At 39.4% G+C, this 22,920-nt stretch overlaps 1 protein-coding gene across 2 annotated transcripts in view; it reads left to right on the top strand.

Moving 5' to 3' along the window:
• Positions 1-22,920, top strand: part of LOC128860283 (sensory neuron membrane protein 2) — a 96,366-nt gene that overhangs the window by 5,637 nt on the left and 67,809 nt on the right. The window lies entirely within an intron of this gene.

Raw genomic sequence — 22,920 nt, 5'->3', positions numbered from 1 at the left:
TCGCGAAAAAACAAAATATCGAAAAAATCCTACGTACGTCTCTTTCTGTTGTTATATAGAAACTAAAAAAATTTTATTTTTTGATCCAGGACAAAAATTAAGGAGTTTACGTCTTCGGCAATGGACCCACTAGAAAAAAAGGCGCCTTAGGAGAACTGCTGGACAGCGGCCATTTTGAAATTAATTCAGACGAAAAATTTTGTATTTGTACCATGAAAGCTATATTATTAAACCTATTTCACAGATTTTCGATTGATTCCTTTGTTGAGTCAAAATAAATTCATAAAATATGCCCATTTTTTGCGCTCTTGACCAGCTTCCCCCCTTAAGGGGGGAGCCTGCTTTAGAGGGTTCAAAAAATCGATTTTTTCGTGGTTTTTTTTAGGAAGGAAAGAAATATTCGATTGAAACGAAACTTTCAGGTTGTATTTTTATATATTTCAACAGTCTTCTCAAATTTTTTCAATAAAATATATGTCATGTTATGCCTGGTACAAGCATTTTGCCGAGGCGCCTCGAGTGTGCATGTGTCGTGCGGCGGGAAAGATGCAGGTCGCAATTTTCATCTGAAACCAAAAACCCAAACAAATTTTTATTTTAGTATAGTATAGCTTCTAGTTAAAGCAAGAAAATTAAACAAAAAGGGAAAAATTCAACAATTTTTCGCTAATAAAAAAAAATCATTTTTTTGGAAAAACAAATTCACTTTAAATTGTGAGTTAATCATAACTTTCTTAAGGTTTTTTAGGTTCAACTATAAGAGAATTTAATTCCGAATATAATCGATGTAATCTCGTTTCTATAGGACGTTTAACTTTTTCGCTATCTTTCCCGGAGAGAAAAAATCGTAAAAATAAAAAACCGAGAAATCGCACTTCGAGCGATCCGGCCGCTCGTATACCTGTTCGACGCTTGCTCACAATTTTTTCTGTAACTCCGAAAATATTTTGAATTTGCTTCTGAACTTTTGAGAACAGATTCTTGGATATCTTGGGAAGGCATTTATGCAAAAAAAAAAAATCGATTTTTTGAAGCCTCTAAAGCAGGCTCCCCCTTAAGTAAAAAAAGTATTATATAGCACGCCATCTTCTGCGAACAAAACTCTGCATTTACGTGAAATCCCTATTTAACTATCATATATTTGGCCGAGCTCCTCCTTCTATTTGTGGCGTGCGCTTTGATGTTATTCCACAAATGGAGGGGCCTACAGTTCCAAACCCAATTCCGAACGACAGATACAATATTTTTTATGAGAAGCTTTGTCATGGCAGAAAAACACTCGGAGGTGTGCCATTGCCTGCCAAGGAGCGAACGCTACTAGAAAAAACTTTTTCTTCATTTTGGTGTTCCACAGAGATTCGAACCTACGTTCTCTCTGAATCCGAATGGTAGTCTCGCACCAAGCCATTTGGCTACGGCGACTGCCTATTTAACAACATATTATATCTTAAAAAGTTCTTCAACCTTTGGCTTAACGCATTGGCCAGTGAAATACAGACATATTTGCCCTAACTACTATTAATTCGTACCTCTGCGATTACTTTTCAGATACACCCTGTTGCAAAATTATAAACACACTACGATTTTTAAATAAAAATTTCGGCAATGTACAATAAAAACCATAAGCGTGTAACTGAAAAGTTTTAAATTTTTACTTTTTCAAAACTTTTTAAAATTACATCACCTTTTTAACCCGAATTTCTGGAATTTTTATGAGTATGCAATTATATAGCCCATTGAATTTTTGAATGACAAAAAGGGCAAGTAACTTTGCTATGCTGTTTCTTCCAAATAACTTTTCACTCGATTAAACAGAAAAAAAAATCGCAGAGAGCCATATCAGGTGTATTCGATGGCTGTTCGGCTCGTTCTTGGTCAAAAATTCACGGGCAATGATGGCACTGTGCGAGGATGCGTTATCATAGTACAAAATCCACGTGTTGCTTTCCCATAAATCTTTTTTTTTGGCGAATTGATTCACGTAAACGTCTCATAATCCTGTTAAACTGTCTGACCTTCTAGAAAAAAATCGTGGCATATAATACCGCGGTAGCCCAAAAAATCGTGGGTCCCGCTCTCTTTTTTGACTAAAAATGACATAGTTCTTTTGGTTTTGTTCATTCGGAGCTCTCCACTCACTCGCCTGTTATCTGACTTGCGTTTCGTATTCATAAACCCACATCTCGTCTCCAGTAATGATGCATCTGCTGAATGTTAGGCCAGACCCAGCCTTAGAAAACATGTCTTTGGCGATCAACGCGTTCGCTTTTTCTGCATGAAATTCGGGTTCAATCAACTACGGGAGTAATACTCAAACCCACTACCAGCTCTCTGATGCTTAATTTGCAGTTATTGATCAACTTTTCTTTCACTTTATTGATGTTTTCATTAGTTTTGTATGTTGACGGCCTGCCACTACGTTCGTCATACTGGATGGACTCACGATCTCTTCTGAAACATTCATGCCACTCGTTAATGGCTGTTTCTTTAGAGTAACTTTACCGGAACACTCTTTCGGCATTTCTAAGGTTTTCGTATCATTGAAACCATTTTTGACGAAAAATTTAATACAAACTCGTTGTTGAATATTCAAATCCATTTAACTTTAACAAATGTCAAAGAAGGGCATTAAAATCTGTAGGAATGCTTATACAGATGTGACAACCTAACAAAAACAAAACCGTACTGAAATCATTTGACTTAGTGCGTCACCTGGCGGGTGTTCCGTGAACTTTTCGATCTAGGGGTATATAATTTAGTCACTATTTTAGCAACGCTTCTCACAACAACTTCATTATTTCGTCAACTCAAAATATATTTAAAAAATACAACATCGCAAGGGCAATTGAATGGGGCAGCAAATCTTTACTTATGTAGACTTAACTGTAAACTTCACTATAGACTTAATTGCGATAGTAGAAAGAATTTTAAGAAAATTTGCTGAAAACAATCGGTAAGTTGAGATAAAATATTGGAGGTTGAATTAGTTTTAAAGGTGACACACAGATGGCGCTATTTATCACTTTATCGCGTTGGCAATACTGAATATATATTCATGACAAAGCCTCATCCCTAGGCTTTGTTTATCAGTATCTGTCATTTCGCTGAAGTATAAACAACGCAGTGTTTTCGTGCTCCGAGTATGTCAACTTTCGTGCCGTCGAAACGCAATTTGCGGGAAGCTTTGCTTTTCTGCTTCAATTTGAAAAAAAAATACAGCCCAAACCCGTGAATTGCTGCAGGAGGCCTACCCAGACCATACTCCGTCGATTTCAACATGTGAGTACTGGTTTCGACGATTCAAAAGTGGTGATTTTCACACCGAAGACAAGGAGCGTCTTGGCCAGCCCAAAAAGTTCGAGGACGCGGAATTGGGGGAATTGGTAAACGAGGACTCGTGCCAAACCCAAGAAGAGCTTGCTGAATCATTGGGCGTTGATAAATCAACCGTTTGCAAGCGTCTAAATGCGATGGGAATGATCCAAAAGCAAGGACATTGGGTCCCGTACGAGTTGAAGCTGCGCGACGTCGAACGGCGACTTTTTACGTGCGAATTGCTGATCGAGCGACAAAATCGGAAGGGTTTTTTGCATCGGGTGGTGACTGGCGACGAAAAATGGATCCACTACGATAACCCAAAACGCAAAAAATCATGGGGTTTGCCCGGCCACGCATCAACGTCGACGGCCAAGCAGAATATTCACGGCAAGAAAATCATGCTCTGCATTTGGTGGGATCAGGTCGGCGTCGTATATTTTGAGCTGCTCCAACCGGGCGAAACAATCACGGGGGATCGTTACCGACTGCAATTGATGCGTTTAAGCCGGGCATTGAAAGAAAAACGGCCGGAAACGGTAAAAAGGCACGACAAGGTTATTTTACCACATGACAACGCTCGGCCGCATGTTGCTCAACCTGTCAAAAAATACCTTGGAACGCTTGGCTGGGAAGTGTTACCCCACCCGCCGTATAGTCCAGACATAGCTCCCTCCGATTATCATTTGTTCCGGCATATGAGTCTCGATTTGGCGGACCAGCGGTTCTCCTCGTACGAGGCTACCAAAATATGGGTTGAGTCATGGATAGCCAAGCAGCGGCCAGAATTTTGGAGAAACGGCATCCGGAAATTGCCCGAAAGATGGGTGAAAGTTGTAGCTAGCGATGGCCAATACTTCGGATAAAATATTTTGTACCGTTTTTTCACAATAAAGCCCCAAATCTTCGAAAAACACCTTTAAAACTAATTCTACCTCCAATATTTGTTTTTTTTCGTGTGGCTCAGTTTCTTTGTTTGTTCCACCATTTATTGTCATTAAAAAAATTTTTATTTTTTTATTATTTCTTTTTTTTATTAAACGTATTTTTTATTTCCTTAGTGTTGCGTTACCTCGCCAAAAATCGGCGCATCTAAAGGTCAATTTGGCATTCTTATTTTGTAAATCAGAACCTAAAACTACTATTCAGTCTTAATAAGTGAGTTATTAAATTTTATGAAGCGCTGTTTATTTAGACTTTAAAATTTGAACAATGATTCAACACGACGAAAATACGACAAATGCTATAAAGATTTTAATAACGATATTAATTTTGATATTAAACGCACAGCTTCATACTAAAGTTCACAGGCCGCAGCCTTAGCAGTGTGAGAATCTTTTAATGTGTAATGGCTTTACAGACTTTAAGTGCGGTAGTAAAACTGATACATTTTTTATGCACCAACTCATTTACTTAAAAAAAAGAAATGAAGCACACTACCTCAGATAGAGAATATTTACAGCTAAGCATACAAACATCTCATTTACCCCCAAACCATTTGCGAATCAGCTGATAATTGCTTTTAAAAAAATCCAGTTTACCTGTTTTGAGAAGGCATCTCTTTGGAATCCAATCTATGTAAGTGAATAATGGACTGTAATAAAAACGAATTGACATGACGACCACAGCCCAAAGTATTTCTTGGTCGCACAACGCCAGTCACATAAGCGGAGAGAATGCGCAGCGGCAGCAATTAAGTTACACTTGTCGCAAAAATAATTAACGTCACAAAGAAAAAACTACTCTCAACATTGCAGAAATCATAATAAAAAAAACCATAGCGGAAATAATAGGAAAAATACAAAGAAAATTAAAGATTCAAGAGCAGAAAGGAATGGCGTTCATTTTCAGTTGCAATTTAACGGTGACTGCAAAATAAAATGAGCAGCAACAATAATGTCAACGAGCTCAGGCAAGCCAATTGAAAGCAATTCAAGGGCAACAACAGTGTTTTTGCTTGGCCTGGTACTGTAATAAAAATAAAAAACACAGTAAATAAATGATTAGCAAAATATAATCAAAACAAAATTTGCAAAAAAAATTAAAACAAATCAAATGAAAAAATACAAAATTTGTGCGTAAAAAAATAAGTTCATTGACAATGGCCCCAAAATTCAACCAAACCAAAAATTGCTTGCCATGTAGTATTTGGCTGAAAACCGTCGCTGTGCTATTTTATATTTAACCTTACCAACAACAGAAAAGTGAATTCAAGAGCTACAACAATAAATACATACGTCGAAAATTTCAAATCAATTACCAACACATTTCAACCAACATGCATACATGCATACATATGTACATGTTTACATGCATATGTGTGGTAAGTGACAAGCACCAAAGCGAAATGCATAAACATGTTGCGCAACATTTACTTCAGGCAAACGTGTTGCTAACGTCATCGCCTTTGTTGCTACGCTACTGCTTGTTGGATTTGCCTCTGTGTATACATATGAGTGTGCGTATGTGTGTGTGTGACAGACTACGCTTCAAACACGAGTGTGCTTTTGAATGCTACCGAAACGTGCGAAAAATTTGAATTGGAAAATAGTTACAACAACAAAAACAACTTTGTATTACTCATAATAAGCTGCACTAATCTACAACAACATTTCTCATTATTTAATTCTTCTTTGGGCTCAGGCAAAGTGTGAAGAAAATCCATTGAAAAAGACGCACGCGACTCGCATGCGCACCAATTGAGTTATGTTATGAGTTGTTGTTATCACGTAAACAATATACCCCAGGGCTTTAAGGCGGTTTGTTTATAAGAATGTGTGTTATTAATTTTAAAATAGGATAATGATGAGCAATGGTTTGACTCAACGTATTTTACGCTTCACCATCAACGGCCGTGGTCATGAGCACGAAAATTGAGGAGTAGTTCACTCAAGCTACTGGTTTGTGCAACGGGTGCCAGCTTAAAACCTCGTTGCAAATAGTTAAAAGTCGCAAATCAGATAAGAATGCTTTGTTGGATTTGCTAGCTGTGGGGTGTCGGGCACAAAGAGTTGTTTATAAGGTTGTGTGAACAGTGTTCTTTGTTTGAGAGCATACACGTTTTAAAAAAAATGTGCTGAATAGGTTCCATACATGTAAAGAGGACATCAAATCTCTTGTGTAAGCAGGTACTAACTATTTCTCTGATCTTGATTCCAAGTCATAAGAGCATAGAGGAAAATGAAATTGCTGGTGAGCTTGCCAGAAAGGGGATTGAATTGGTCTCAGAGACCTCCGGTCATCAGTATCCCTCTGACTGTTGTTAAAGAGGGATTGTAAAACTAATTTCTCAGAAAAGTAGAGAAGAGATGGAGCTCCATTCCTACGTGTGCTATTTCGAAAACCCTTTGGTACCAGTACAATAGACGGAGGGCTCAGAAAGTCTTGGGGGCTCCACACCATTCGATTTCCAAGCACGTAGCTATGTTTACCGGGCATCAGACGATCAGCACACATGCGAAAAAACGAAGTTTCCATTCAACCCCCATTGCAGAAGCTGTGGGGACCTTTCAGAGAAGACATTTCTGTAAATGTCGCGGTTTGGCAACTAGACAATTAAGGTTCCTGGGTGCTCCTTTCTTCGATAGTCTGGGGACGCCAGCCTACAGGGCCCGGCACTCGAAATGTAACCAATTAAAAAGGCCATACATTTAGTTTGAAAAATTACTTTTATTCAATTCAAAGTAAAAAATGTGTGAAAATGAAAAAAAATTAAGAATCAAATTACTTTTGCTCGACGTGACCACCTTTTGCCTTGACTATGGCCTTGAGGCGGTCCACAAACGAATTGCAAGCTGCCCGAATGTGACTTGCACGTACTTTAGTCCACTCGCGGACAATGGCTTTTTTCAGCGCCTCGAGACTGGTGAATCTTTTAGCCCGGAACTCGCTCTCCAAAGTGGCCCAAAGAGAATAATTCATCGGATCTCCGTCTGGTGAATTTGAGAGCCATTGTGTGGACGTTATGAAGTTCGGAACGTTGCTTTTTAGCCATTTTTGATTCACTCGAACTTTATGAGACGGTGCCGAGTCTTGTTGAAACGTCCAGGGTCTGCCACCGAAATGTTTGACTGCCCACGGCTTCAAAGCAACCTCCAGAATACTTTCCCGATCAAACATTCGCATTTACTTTGACGCCACACTCGATGAAAACGATTGGAGAGCGCCCATCTGTGGTCACAGCGAACCAAACTATTACCTGTGGTGGGTGCTACCTCCTGGTGGCCGATCGATGACTCAAATTCTCGTATGAACGGTCGGTCAAATAAACCCTATCGTTTTGAGAGTTAACGAATTGCTCAATTTGACAAATTTTCTAATCAGAAAACACAAGATTCGGAAATTTACCGCTTTCGGCCAACCGAAGCAACTCCTTCGCTCTCTCAAGTCTGACTTGTTGCTGCTTTGGTGTGAGATCATGCGCCTTTTGGATCTTGTAAGACTAGACTTTGAAATCACTTTTCATTTCAGATATTTTCAGTTCACTTTATTGGCACTTCGTCAGAGATTTCGCTCAAGTCGCCTCTTCACTTTTTCAACCATTTCACGTGACGTTGCTGTCTTTCGATGACCACCTCCATGACGTTTTGCGTTGCTACCAGTATTATTGTAACGAATTATGGTGCGATAAAGAAAAACTTTATTTACTTTAAGGTGCTCGAGCTCACGAACAAACGCTGGTTGTGATTTTCCAGCCAAATATAATGCAATCACACGATTACCTTTGAAATCCATCGACAAAATACCTCCGCGCGCTTGTAAATAATACTCTGCACTGTCATTTAGCCAACTAAGACACAGATGATGGATGCCCTTGTTGCCCTTGTCGCCCTTGTATCAGCGGTCTGAAGTTGGTTACACTTCGAGTGCCGGACCTTGTAAATCTCATCAATCTTCTCCATTACATTAACTGCTCTGGCTGGCTGCAGATATCTACCTGTTAGAGTTCTCAAAATGGTATCAAAACGGCGCTTCAGTGCTATTTGGGGAGTTACAGAGTGGTACTTCAACTATTTCTCCCACCTACCTACCTTTCATATAATTTTTTTTTTTTTATTGAAGTGAGTTAGGAAACAATTAATGAAAAATCGTAAATTCAAAACTTTATAAAGCAGTAACCAGTCCAGGTCTCAAGTCATGTATTGATTATTTTCATTAATTGGCATACACTTTAACTAATAGGACTATGAATAAGTTCGTTTCGGTTTTACAACAGATGGCGTAACTTGATTATTATTCCATCGATCCACATTTCCAAACATTCATTGGAGAGCTACTGTCGTAAGGCACAAACGTCAGTATAAGTTTTTTATTTGAAGTGTAAACAACAATATTTTTACCACACTTGAAAATGTCGAATTTCGTGCCAAATAATGTGTTTTTGCGGGGAATTCTTCTTCATTATTTTAATATGAAGAAAAAAGCAGCCGAAAGTCATCGTATCTTGGTGGAAGTTTATGGTGAGCATGCTCTATCTGAGCGAACGTGCCAGAAGTGGTTTGCACGCTTTAAAAGTGGTGATTTTGGCTTGGAAGACGAAGAACGCGAGGGTGCGCCGCCAAAGTTCATGGATACCGAATTGGAGGAATTGCTCGATCAAGATCCGGCTCAAACGCAAGAAGAGGTTGCAAAAACTTTGGGAGTTGATCAATCAACCATTTCCAAACGTTTAAAAGCCATGGGAATGATCCGAAAGGTAGGCCATTGGGTGCCGTATGAATTGAAGCCAAGAGACGTTGAACGCCGTTTTATGGCATGCGAACAACTGCTTCAACGGCACAAAAGAAAGGGTTTTTTGCATCGAATTGTGACTGGCGATGAAAAGTGGGTCCATTACGACAATCCAAAACGTCGGGCAACGTATGGATACCCTGGCCATGCTTCAACATCGACGTCGGCGCAGAATATTCATGGCCTGAAGGTTATGCTGTGTATCTGGTGGGACCAGCTGGGTGTTGTGTATTATGAGCTACTGAAACCGAATGAAACGATTACGGGGGATGTCTACCGACGACAATTGATGCGTTTGAGCCGAGCACTGCGAGAAAAACGGCCGCAATACGCCGATAGACACGACAAAGTTATTTTGCAACATGACAATGCTCGGCCACATGTTGCACAAGTGGTCAAAACATACTTAGAAACGCTCAAATGGGATGTCCTACCCCACCCGCCGTATAGTCCAGACCTTGCGCCATCCGATTACTATCTCTTCCGATCGATGCAACATGGCCTGGCTGACCAGCACTTCCGTAATTACGATGAAGTCAAAAAATGGATCGATTCGTGGATTGCGGCAAAACCGACCGAATTTTTCACAAAGGGAATCCGTGAATTGCCAGAAAGATGGGAAAAAGTAGTAGTAAGCGATGGACAATATTTTGAATATTAAATTTGTAACCATTTTACGTCAATAAAGTTTCAAATTTCGAAAAAAAACCGCACGAACTTATTCATAGTCCTATTAAAAACACAAAAAATAATAGATTCTTTGAACTAACGCTTAGAAAAAAATGGGCGTAGAGCAAAATAAAAAAAACATTTTTTTTTAATTTATTTTTAAACTCGAATATCTTGAAAACGGTTAAGTCTTGGACTCCAAGTCATAGAACCAAATTAATGAAATTACATAAATAATAACGCCTTTTAGTATCTGAACACAGAATAATTCAAGGAGTAGGTTTAGCCACGTCTGTCCCCCCGTCCGCCTATGTGCACAATAACTCAAACTTATTTGCTGGCACATGAAACTCATTGTGTCGTTGAGTTCGTACACTTTAATTGCCACACATGCTCTCTATGTATTTATGTGCATGTGATTGACCAAACTCTTTACCAATTTTCACAGTGACACCATTGTGAAGAAACGTGTGCACTTACTCGTCGTTTTGTTTTTTTTCCTGGAAAGTTGCGCCTCGAACTTCCCCAGCAGCTAATTTTTCGACTCGCGTTAGATCCACTTGTTTGGCAGCATGAGGCATGACCCTCGTGCACTACACATGGAATTTGTTGGTAGCTCGTTTTGTCTATGCTTTTGGCTTGCAAAGGTAATTAGTCAAAGTGGTTTACTTAGGGAAAATAATTGTTTCTGTTCCATTGCGTAAATTAACTAAACGAATGCCATCAATTACGCTTCAAATTTCCTCTTCCCTTGCATTTGGCACTTCAGTTGTTAATATACTCAGATAGAAATAAATATAAAACACAATTGGTGGTATAGTTTTAATTTTGAAGCATAATTTTAATATTTCTACCATAAATCTGCAACAATTCAGAAGTTCTGCTTATTCCCCAGTTTAATTAGTAGCTCGCCCTCGTAGGTGTCGTTAATTTTATTTTATTTAATTTTTTTTCTTGTGTCAGTAATTTAAAGTCACTAATAGACACTAACTTACGCACACATGCATAGCTTTGTTATTTTTTCTCGCTTACTTTGTGGACTCCGATGCATTGACATATACACTTTGTATGCAGATTTTGTTGAAATTGCGCCACACTTCGATGGATATTAATTTACGGGCCGGCTGCCACCATTTGGCCAAATACCTGACTGCAATGCAAAATTGGCAATTGAACTTGGACTTGAAGTACTTTATGGTACTTGATACAAATTCAAAAACACTTTTTATAACACGTATTTGTGGCAATTAAGTTTGACCTTCGCCTTTGATTTTCAAATTGCCAACGAAAACTATTAACTTTTTAAAGAATTCATAAATTCGAACCTTCCCTGAAAGAAAATATGTGGCTTATCGATTCTTAATTGGTTTATGAGTTAAGTTAAGTATTTGAATGAGATCCGCCTGTATGGCAACTCCTTTTCTGCTTTAAAGAGATTCGATCCATCTCTTTACATACCTTTGTGGGTCTGCCTTGGTTCGAGTATGAGCACTTTGGAGAAGATCTTGTTGTTGAAGTAGTTGAGTATTTATTTCTACTGAAATACGAATCCTAATTAGCGACTACCGCGCTTTTACTACCACTGGTTTGTAGTTGTGTTTGTTTTTTTTTTTTTTTGCTTGAGTCAGATCCATTTCGTAAAATAGGTAGCAGTAAACTTTGTATCTCTATGCCTGAGATTTCATTAATTTGCTGTAGGAAAAGCTTACCGCAAGAGCGAAGTCTTGCTCTATCTATACCTGAATCTTCGCATAAACAGTGGAAAAGAAAGCATCTGCAGACGGAATTGGGCGGAAGGTTAAGTCTAGCGGCATGATCCCCTACCTTCCAATGACTTGTAAGAGTTGCAGTGATACGTCAGATACTTGGACGAGAGCATTCTAACAGGTGATTCATCCTCTGGATGTTGTACGACGGTCATGGTTTTCTTGTTGTAGTGTCCGTCATTTTCTTCTTCCGAACACATATTAGAGTAATTTGAAGCCAATGACGAAGCAATTCTAGTTCCTCTCTACACGGTAAGACTAGTTTCGAAGAAATGGAATTGGAATACAAGGTCTCAAACTATAAGCTACTTGATTGTCTGAAAAGTGAGCTACTCTTGCACCAATTTTTTTTGTAGTTTTTTGGTGATTTGCATGCTTCTCTAATAGTTTCGCCTGGGACACGCTCACACAGTCAGGAAGTATAATTGATTTGGATAAGTTAGAAGATAAGAATAGAGGTCAGCATCCGCACTACAGTTCATCTTAGAACCGTTGGTGTAGATGTAGTGAGAGATGAAAATCGCATAGTAATACCTACTAATTTTATAAAAGAATCGGTTACTAAACACTTAATTTCGTTTCACGCACGGCCTGCTTTTCTTGCTTCTGCGTCGATCTGACGCCTCCACGTCTGCGGCTGCCTTGGGGTTCCAATGCAGTGCTGTTTTTATTATGTCATCATGGGGCTTTTTTAACGTGTGACCGATCCATTTCCACTTACAGCGTTGAATTTCTATGTGGGCTGGTGTTTGCTTGGTCACGATCCAGAGATCAGCGTTACCAATAACCTGGGGCCAATATATGTGCATAATATTGCGTAGGCAACGATTAAGAAAGGCTTGCAGCGACTGTAGTACACATGGCGATATGTTCCAACTTTCACACCCATACAACACTACGGATTTCTCGTTGGCATTGAAAATCTTGAGTTTGGCCTGGAGATGTGAGACGCTCTCCACACCTTATCCAGCATGCATGGATATACGGTTACGTATGTCAGCTGCTGACCCGCCGGTTTTGGAGGTAGTGCTACATCTTCCAAGGGTGTGCTGGCAATCTGAGGAGCTTGTGATTCGCTGGTGTTGATGCGCATAACTTCAGTCTTCGCGATTTTTAGTCCAGTTTGTGCTGCGGCCTCGCTCACCGCATGAAGTTTTGCTGATATGTGCGAATATTTATGCGACAGCAGACATATTATATGTCGTCAGCATAGTCTAAATCGTCCAGGTGGCCACACATACCCGAGGATATGCCTCTGTTAGTCACACAGGCTTGCCGCATTACTAAATCCAGAACTAAATTGAAAAGCAGCGGAGATAGTACGCAACCCTGCCTCACACCGGTTTGCACCTCGACCCCCTTACTTAGAACGTTTTCGTGTTTGACGCGACATAGTTCCGATTAAAAAATGTTAGATCTGTTAAAAAATCTTTTCATTCCATTTCATTTTAAGCTCTAAAGCAGTTAAATTGTGGGTACCCGTTCTTCGAAATAAAAAAAGTTTAACACAAAATTCACAAAGTTAAATCAAAAATATGGATTTTAGAATTCTTGTAGGGATATACCAAAGCATGGCTTAATAGGGGAGAGAGACCTAAGCAACATAAAAATTACCGTAGAATTGTTTTAAGTTCTAAAGGTAAAAATTCAGCATTTTAAATCCGATATGATATGAATTTCTATTCGCTAGCCTAAGTGAAAGAAAAATTTACTTATTTGTGATTGCATCTACCGATTATAGTGCCGTGGATAAAGTTTTAATAGACACTGAGTTGATTGCTTGGTTTCTAGGTAAAAATAGATCACAAACCTACAAGTCTGATGTGCAAACTATGTTGGATGCATTCGAAAAGCTTCAAGTGAACATGTCGCTCAAAATTCATTTCATGCATTTTAATTTGAATGAACTTAGTAGACAACTCAACACCGAATGTGACGCGCATGGTGTACGATATCATCAGGTATCTTTGCCTATTGAAAAAAGGTGACTTTAAAAAACGATACAATTTTATAGCAATTATTTTCTTATTGAATTCTTTTGTATTCTTTTTACTAATAGGACTATCAATAAGTTCGTGCGGTTTTTTTTCGAAATTTGAAACTTTATTGACGTAAAATGGTTACAAATTTAATATTCAAAATATTGTCCATCGCTTACTACTACTTTTTCCCATCTTTCTGGCAATTCACGGATTCCCTTTGTGAAAAATTCGGTCGGTTTTGCCGCAATCCACGAATCGATCCATTTTTTGACTTCATCGTAATTACGGAAGTGCTGGTCAGCCAGGCCATGTTGCATCGATCGGAAGAGATAGTAATCGGATGGCGCAAGGTCTGGACTATACGGCGGGTGGGGTAGGACATCCCATTTGAGCGTTTCTAAGTATGTTTTGACCACTTGTGCAACATGTGGCCGAGCATTGTCATGTTGCAAAATAACTTTGTCGTGTCTATCGGCGTATTGCGGCCGTTTTTCTCGCAGTGCTCGGCTCAAACGCATCAATTGTCGTCGGTAGACATCCCCCGTAATCGTTTCATTCGGTTTCAGTAGCTCATAATACACAACACCCAGCTGGTCCCACCAGATACACAGCATAACCTTCAGGCCATGAATATTCTGCGCCGACGTCGATGTTGAAGCATGGCCAGGGTATCCATACGTTGCCCGACGTTTTGGATTGTCGTAATGGACCCACTTTTCATCGCCAGTCACAATTCGATGCAAAAAACCCTTTCTTTTGTGCCGTTGAAGCAGTTGTTCGCATGCCATAAAACGGCGTTCAACGTCTCTTGGCTTCAATTCATACGGCACCCAATGGCCTACCTTTCGGATCATTCCCATGGCTTTTAAACGTTTGGAAATGGTTGATTGATCAACTCCCAAAGTTTTTGCAACCTCTTCTTGCGTTTGAGCCGGATCTTGATCGAGCAATTCCTCCAATTCGGTATCCATGAACTTTGGCGGCGCACCCTCGCGTTCTTCGTCTTCCAAGCCAAAATCACCACTTTTAAAGCGTGCAAACCACTTCTGGCACGTTCGCTCAGATAGAGCATGCTCACCATAAACTTCCACCAAGATACGATGACTTTCGGCTGCTTTTTTCTTCATATTAAAATAATGAAGAAGAATTCCCCACAAAAACACATTATTTGGCACGAAATTCGACATTTTCAAGTGTGGTAAAAATATTGTTGTTTACGCTTCAAATAAAAAACTTATACTGACGTTTGTGCCTTACGACAGTAGCTCTCCAATGAATGTTTGGAAATGTGGATCGATGGAATAATAATCAAGTTACGCCATCTGTTGTAAAACCGCACGAACTTATTGATAGTCCTATTAGATACATGGGGAAAAAAACCCCGCATGCAGTGTTAGCTGAAATTTGTTGGTGTTCAGAAACTGTATTCGAAGGTGCGGTTAGATAGCGATAGAGATTCGGATATAAGACCTCCAAAAAACAGCGAATTGAACCCTGCCTCTTAGCTTAAATTCAACATCACCAGCTAAATGAATTAAACGGGTGGTTTTTTCAGAACCCAGCTCTGGAATACATGAAATATGTACATACATTCGTGTTTGCTACATTTTTTCAAGTATGCTTAACCCATAGGTGCTCAGGGTCCTTGACAACCCCTAGTGAAATTTTCCAAGGAATCTTTTTGTAGAACATATAAACCCTTTAATAACCAGTGTAAGAGGGCTTTTGAACAGTTTTTGAAAAAAAACATGGGTTAAATAGCATAATTAACATAACGGTGGGATTCTACAAAAAAAAAGTATCATTGAATTTTACCAAAAGTCTTCTAAGACGAAAGTTAAGAAAAGTCAATATTTGTACTGGATTTACCATATTATTTAATATGGCAGTTGGTCAATAATGCGAAACTTCAATACACTGTAAAAAAAATTGTGACCCGGTAGACGAAAACCCAGTAGGGGGTTTTCCTATTCTAAAGGGTGGTTCAGTTTTAAGGGCCAGTGTTGATTTTGAATAAAATACAAATTTTTTAGGAAATTATTGTCATTTCTCTTTATTATGACAATATTAGTATGGTTCAATAACGCACGGAACAAAATATTGGTCAAATGGCCGCAGCGGCCTCGGCGGCACACCTCCATCCGATGGTCCAAATTTTCGATGACGCTGAGGCATAATTGAGGTTCTATGCCGTTAATGTGCCGAATTATCTCATCCTTTAGCTCTTGAATTGTTGCTGGCTTATCGACGTACACCTTTTCTTTCAAATAACCCCAAAGAAAGAAGTCGAACGGTGTCGTTGACGATTAGGTGTGGTTCACATTCAACATCGGCCCTTGAAATTTAACCACCCTTTACATGAGTCCTTTCATTTCCAATTGGTATGGTTTGGGGCCAAAAATTGCTGTCGCACAGTGTTATTCACCTTTTTTTCTGATCTTGATGAAACTTTCACATTGAGATAAAATCTGTGAACTTATCATAAAACAGCCCAAGTCTACTTACAATTTTCTCCCACTTTATCGCTACATTGAAGAGTTCTAACATAAGATTTAAACAATTAAACTTTTTCAGTCTTAGCTTCGACAATTATTTTAATAAAATTTTATTAAAAATATTGAATTTTTCTGGGAAAACTTATGATTTATTGAACTAAAAGCAAAATCACCTAATTTCACAAGAGTTGATTTGCCAAAATTCCACTACTAGAAAATAGCTTGAGTGCTGATTTTTCAAAAAACTATTAAAAATTAGATATAATGTCTCGAAATATTAGTTTTATATCACGAATACGTATTTTTAATTATTTATAATATTAGCATGCGCGATAAATTCTAAACGATGACGCACATAACTGCTCATTATAAACATAAATATTTCGCTCAAAAGTGCCAAATGGTAAAAATTAAGTGCCTTCTTTTGCGCCATTAAATTATTATTATTTATGCATGTTTTGCATGCGAACAGCCTTAAAATAACTTAACATGAAACTTCAGTTCCAATTTTTTACCCTGGTATCCGTTGTTAGTTGAAAAAAAGAAAAACCGAAAAAACAACTACAAACACCGATCGCTAAAATATGACAACAGAACAGAAGTGTAGGCTGTTCCAACTAAGTAAATGTAAATTAGTCAAGTTGTGATCACAATAATGGGCATGTTGTTGGTGTTGTTGTATGTATTTATTGCTACTTCTGCTACGATACTTCTCCTTCAGGCCGGCTGCCGTGGCCCCAATTATTTGTATGGCCCAACGCAGACAGAATTTTAATTATGAGCATTGAGAATGCATTTGGTTGCTACTTTTGGAGTACAAAAACAAATTACAATACTTTAAATTTTTTTGTTTTTGTTGTCTGTCTTTGACTGTCAATGATGCATTCTTGCGTCCTAGAAGAACGCAATTCAAGTCGAGGTGACTATTTTCAATTTGGCCACCAATTCGGTTTTTTTTAGTAGGTTTAAAAATTCATTTGGATTGATGGTGAGGACAATAAAATTTTATTTGGTATTTTTTATGCAAGGAATGTTCAAATTGCCACATATTTACATTGACGCATAAATTAAAGCGCATTCTGATCCAATGCCGTTTAGAAGGTGAATGCATAATTTATGAGAAGTTGAAGTGGATGAGTGTTCAGAAAAGAATTTTAGAACGCTGAAGGGCCAGAAAATAATTTTCGAACAAATACAGATTATGCAACTACATTTCTATGATACTAGAGAACGATGCGCAAGTCATTTCGATATCGAATTTGAAAGATACACAAATATATAAAAGGTGTATAACCACTTAGAAAAGGATGGCAACAAGAAGGTGTCAAAACGATTTTAACTCAAATTCTATCCATGCAACTCCAGAAAAGTTGAATATTTGCCGGATTGTAAGACACACAGGGCAGTGTTTAGGCACTCGAAACATATTCTTGCTCGGTTCAACTATGTACTTACTAACTTCAAAATTTCCTTTGGTCATTAACGCTTCGCTAATTTGGAACTATTTTGCTGTTTTTCGATTTTCCTACTAAAATCGGTAGACATTTTTCCTCTTATTAAGAGTTGGTAGGTATAACCGGGCGGCCGTAGCCGAATGGGTTGGTGCATGACTACCATTCGGAATTCAGAGAGTACGTAGGTTCGAATCTCGTTGAAACACCAAAAAAAAAACAAAATTTTTTCTAATAGCGGTCACCCTTCGGCAGGCAAACCTCCGAGTATATTTCTGCCATGAAAAAGCTTCTCGTAAAAAATATTTGTCGTTCGGAGTCGGGGTAAAACTGTCGGTCCCTCCATTTGTGGAACAACATCAAGACGCACGCCACAAATTAGAGGAGGAGCTCGGCCAAACTTCCAAAAATGATGTACGCGCCAATATACATAGGTATGTATATACATATATTAGGTGCGCAACTAAGTTCTCGCTGTTTTTTTGATGAAAATATAACTTTATTCTGAAAAAGTGGTTGCAAGTGAATCATTGAAAGTATTGCCCATCGCTGGCTACTACTTTTTCCCATCTTTCTGGTAGATCTCGTGTACCGTCGCGGTAAAACTGTTCATCTTTTGAGGCTATCCACGGATCAAGCCATTTTTTGATGTCTTCACATGAATGGAACTGCTGGTCAGCTAGACCATGCGACATAGATCGGAACAGGTGATAATCGGACGGCGCAATATCTGGAGAACATGGCGGGTGGGGTAGAATTTCCCATTTCAGTGTTTCCAGGTAGGTTTTAACGGGTTTGGCAACGTAAGGCCGAGCGTTGTCAAGCTCTAGAATCACTTTTTCATGTCACTCCGCATATTGCGGCTGCTTCTCGCGCAGTGCTCGGCTCAATCGCATCAATTGAAGTCGATACCGATCCCCAGTGATGGTTTTGCTTGGTTTTAACAGTTCATAATAAATGACACCAATTTAGTTCCACCAAATACATAGCATAACTTTCGCAGCGTGAATATTCGGCAGAGGCGACGACGTAGAAGCATGACCGGGCAGCCCCCATGACCCTTTTTTCTTTGGATTGCTGTAATGAATTCATTTTTCATCACCCGTCCCTATACGATGAAGAAACCCTTCCTTTTAGCCTTTTTTGCCGCTGGAGCACTTAGGCGAAAAAACGACGTTCAACATTCCTTGGTTTTAACTCATAAGGAACCCAAGTCCCCTGTTTCTGAATCATTCCCAAAGATTGCATCGCTTGGAAATGGATTGGCGGGTAACTCCTAATATTGAAGCAAGCTCTTCTTGCGTTTGCCACGGATCCTCATTGAGCAATGCCTCCAATTCAACGTTTTTGAAGGTTTTTGGCCTTCCTTTACGCGGACGGTCGTCAACATTAAAATCACCGTCTTTGAAGCGATGGAACCAATCTCGGCACTTTGTTTCAATTAAAGCAGCACCTCCATAAACTTTTTGTAGCTCTCGATGCGCTTCAGCCGCCGTTGTTTTCGAATGAAAGAGGAAAATCAACACTTCCCGCAAATGACGATTATTCGGCACAAAATCAGACATTTTCACAAAACCAAATCACTAATGTGTCGAAGCAGTTTGCTTACCATATGTCCAAGCTTGGTTTATGACGTTTAGGTTAAGTAAGAATCGCCAAGCACACACTGCTGGTGACATCTATTGACAAACAGCGGGAACTTAGTTGCGCACCTAATATATATATTTAATACAGGTTATATATATGATATCTCCAAAGTATCCAAAACGCAATCATCCTGCAGCCCCTTCTCAACAGCTCCTGAAGCAAGTTATTGGCAACGACAGCCCGAAAAAATGGTGATAGAACACCGCCTTGCGGAGTACCCCTACTTATTTGCCGGCAGAGAGCTGCTGCCCCACTCTGCCACGACCGTTGTGTCGCTAAGCATTCTGTTAATAAACCTAACAAGGTCGGTACCCAGATAATCCCTAGGCTTTTTGATTGCTTCCGGGAGGATATTATTAGAAGTCCTCTCAATGTCGAGGAAGACGCCCCTGGGAATTTCACTTCTTATGTGCAAGTTAATCAGTTTCACAAGGGTCTTCGGCAAGAGGGATTAAAGACTGATTGTGCTGAAACCCTATCATATGTAAGCTTCGAACTGCCTTGAGTATGAAGCCAAACCCCATATCCCGCCGCAATTTTGGGATATAGCCCCCGGCTTTGTAGCTCGCTTAGGTAGGAGTCGACCTAAGGCATCCTAAAACATAAGACCTCCGCAGATTACTACAGCTATGCATGTATAATGCCAGGCGGATCGCCTGCAGGTCAAGCCAAGCGGCGGTTACCCAGCAAACAGCCAAGCTTGCGAAAAGCACTGATGCGCTTCCGCACCTGGTGTGTTTAGATACTACATAGATTCGTCGGAAGAAAGTGAGCATTGAGAAATAGCTTTAGTGACTCCGCGCCGCTAATCCCCCAGCATTCCGATTCATCTCTTAGGTACCCCAAGGAAGTGGAACCCCCTTGAGAATTCATGTAATCCCCGAAGACTCATAGAAATATTCCATACTTTTACAGAAGCTTCCCCGAGAATCCCTTTTAGCCTTAGTATTTTCGGTCTTAAATATTCCTAGCCCTCTCTTATACAGTACCCATGATGGGGGAGACTTAATTCTTCTAGCCTTATTAAATAGGCAGCGGCACGAAGCCCCAAGCACAGATAAATCAGATGTCCACCAAAGCTATTTTTTTCATTTTAGAGAGAGTTCTAAATGGGCAAGTAAATTTCAGCAATTTATGCACGATTAAATGCATAGATATCTTGGATATCAACTCAACACGGAGTTCGTCATATTTACGAAAAAATATAAAATATCCAGACCTCAACTCCTCACAATACGAGGCGCTCCCGTGCTTTCGCTTCGAACTGCTTTCTGACAAGTTGAAATACTTACTCGTATGTATAATTTTTGACAGAATGAAAGGCCAACATTGAGGAGAGAATAAGGAAGGCAGCAGTATCGCACCCCAGAGTTGTATTTTGGCTCTATAATACCATTATATTTAAAACCCATTATACTGTACACAGTCCTTGTCTGAAGAAATACAAGGGAGAGGACGACGTGGGTGAAAAAGCTCAAGGGAGTTCAAAGGTCTGCTCTCATTAGAATCAGTGAGACGCTTCGAACAACTCCTACTCTAGCGCTTAACGCAATGCTATATGTACCTGTCTGTACCTATATAAACCACCGGAAAAACTGTCACTGCACGTGCCGCAATCAGATTAAGATACTCGGACTACAGGCTTGGTCTTACTTACCGACATACAAGTATCCTCAGAAAGTTTGAGTTCATTCCCTTGACGCTTAATCCATTAGGGCAATCTTCACTCACATTACATGAAAGGAACAGTGGGAGGGGTGCAGCATTTGGGGTGCAGCATAGGAGGGCAATCTCCACTTACATTACATGAAAGGAATAGTGGGAGGGGTGCAGCATTTGGAGGCAGGACCTAGTGAACTTGTTCGCGGATGGCCCGAAGTTGGATAGAAGAGATGCCAGAGGAGTATTCTGCGTAGAGCTCCCTTATCAGACTCAAATTCAGTGTATTCCAAGCAAGAGTAGCCGCTATCGAAGAAGTGGCTGATTGGCTGCTCATTTGTATAATACTCCGACAGCCAAGCAACAATCCGAGCCCTGGGATCGAATATAGCGTTGATATTAACCACCTAATGAGCTTCATAAGCTGCATGAAGAGGTTAACACAACCGCAATTCAGTCATCACTCAGTTGCCTTCCAGAGAGTAGTGGATTTCATGTAGATGGTGGCTGAATATTAATATGTTTTGCAAAAAATATTCAATAATCGCGGACATTACCACGAAGCCAATGCCAAAGAACGAGGACAAAACGAAGTAACTCCTGTCTTCAAACAAACAGTCGACGCACTCGCGTATCGGCACCCACGTCACTGTTGACAGTTATAATTTCGAGGTTGTAAAAGACTTCGTGTATTTAGGAACCAGCATTAACACCGAAAACAATGTCAGCCTTGAAATCCAACGTAGAATATTTCTTGCCAACAAGTCCTACTTTGGACTAAGTAGGCAACTGAGCAGTAAAGTCCTCTCTCGATGAACAAAACTAACGCTCTACAAGGCTCTCATCATGCCCGTCCTAACGTATGACGCAGAAGAGTGGAGGATGACAATATCCGATGAGGTGTCCCTTGGAGTGTTTGAGAGAAAGACTCTGCGTAAGATTTTTGGACCTTTGCACGTTGGCAGCGGCGAATATCGCAGGCGATGGAACGATGAGCTACGTTGGCTGGGTCATGTCGTCCGAATGGATACAAACACTCCGGCTCTGAAAGTATTCGATGCGGTACCAGCTGGTAGTAGTTGAGGAAGACCTCCTCTGCGTTAGAAAGATCAGGTGGAGAAGGACTTGGCTTCACTTGGTCTGTCCAACTAGCGCCGGTTAGCACGAGAAACAAACGACTGGCGCGCTTTGTTACACTCGTCCAAAATCGAATAAGCGGTTATAGCGCCAATTAAGAAGAAGAAGAATGCCGAATATTCAAAAATGAGAAAATGGAAAACATATTTTTTAAAGACAGTTTTAGCTTTAATAACAAAATGTTTTATAACTTCTAATTACTCTTATGAAGAAAAAAAATAACAACAAACAAGGTGGCGTAAGATTAATGAGCACAATTGTTTTTGGCTAACTTTTCTACTAAATAGAAAAAAATTGTTTTGAGTAATGGAAATCTTTATTTTGATCTTTATGCGTTTTATTGCTAGCCTATTTTTATACTGCAGCTGTTTAGTTCCCAAATATGATTGACCTGCGACGCCATTTTCAAAAATTATAAAACTTGCGCCACCTTGTTTTATTTCAAATTTTTTTAGTTTAAGTTTAGCCTTTTTTTAATATATTAAGAAGCTCCAGCTTACTCCCCACTAGATTTATTAACAAAGGTTTTTTCAAGGTAGCGCAAAATTAGTCATCGTTTGCTGCAACTAAAAATATAAAATTTCTTTTTGAGTACATTTTTAAAAATCCGTTTTTGACCTTTAAGCGCTCCTTTACTTAGTGTCCTCCTTTACAAGTGTCAAAAACGATTGACGTGTGACGCCATTTTCAAAACTTATAAATTTTCCGATAAGGTTCTTAATTTTACGCCACCTTGTACAACAAAATCTAAAAATCAAAAGTCCATAGAACTCAAATGGAAACCCACAAAAACCTCAAAATGCTTTGCTGAATAAAATAGGAGGTGTACAGTATTTGAAAGATGCCCGCATTAAAATTGCAATATATTCACATGCACAAATATCCAAGTACAAGCTCCACATTTTTAATTTCAAATCGATGGTTGATAAGACAAACCAAGTGAAATATGAATATTCATTATGAGAATTTTTTTAATATCACTGGCATAAAACTTTTATTCTCAACGCTCACTTTCAAAACGATATTAAATTTTCTTAATTTATGAAGTATTTGAAACGCACATCCAACT

The sequence above is a fragment of the Anastrepha ludens genome, chromosome 4, assembly GCF_028408465.1.
Source record: "Anastrepha ludens isolate Willacy chromosome 4, idAnaLude1.1, whole genome shotgun sequence".
In the NCBI taxonomy this organism is placed as follows: domain Eukaryota; kingdom Metazoa; phylum Arthropoda; class Insecta; order Diptera; family Tephritidae; genus Anastrepha; species Anastrepha ludens.
This window is presented reverse-complemented; position numbering and strand designations above follow the sequence as displayed.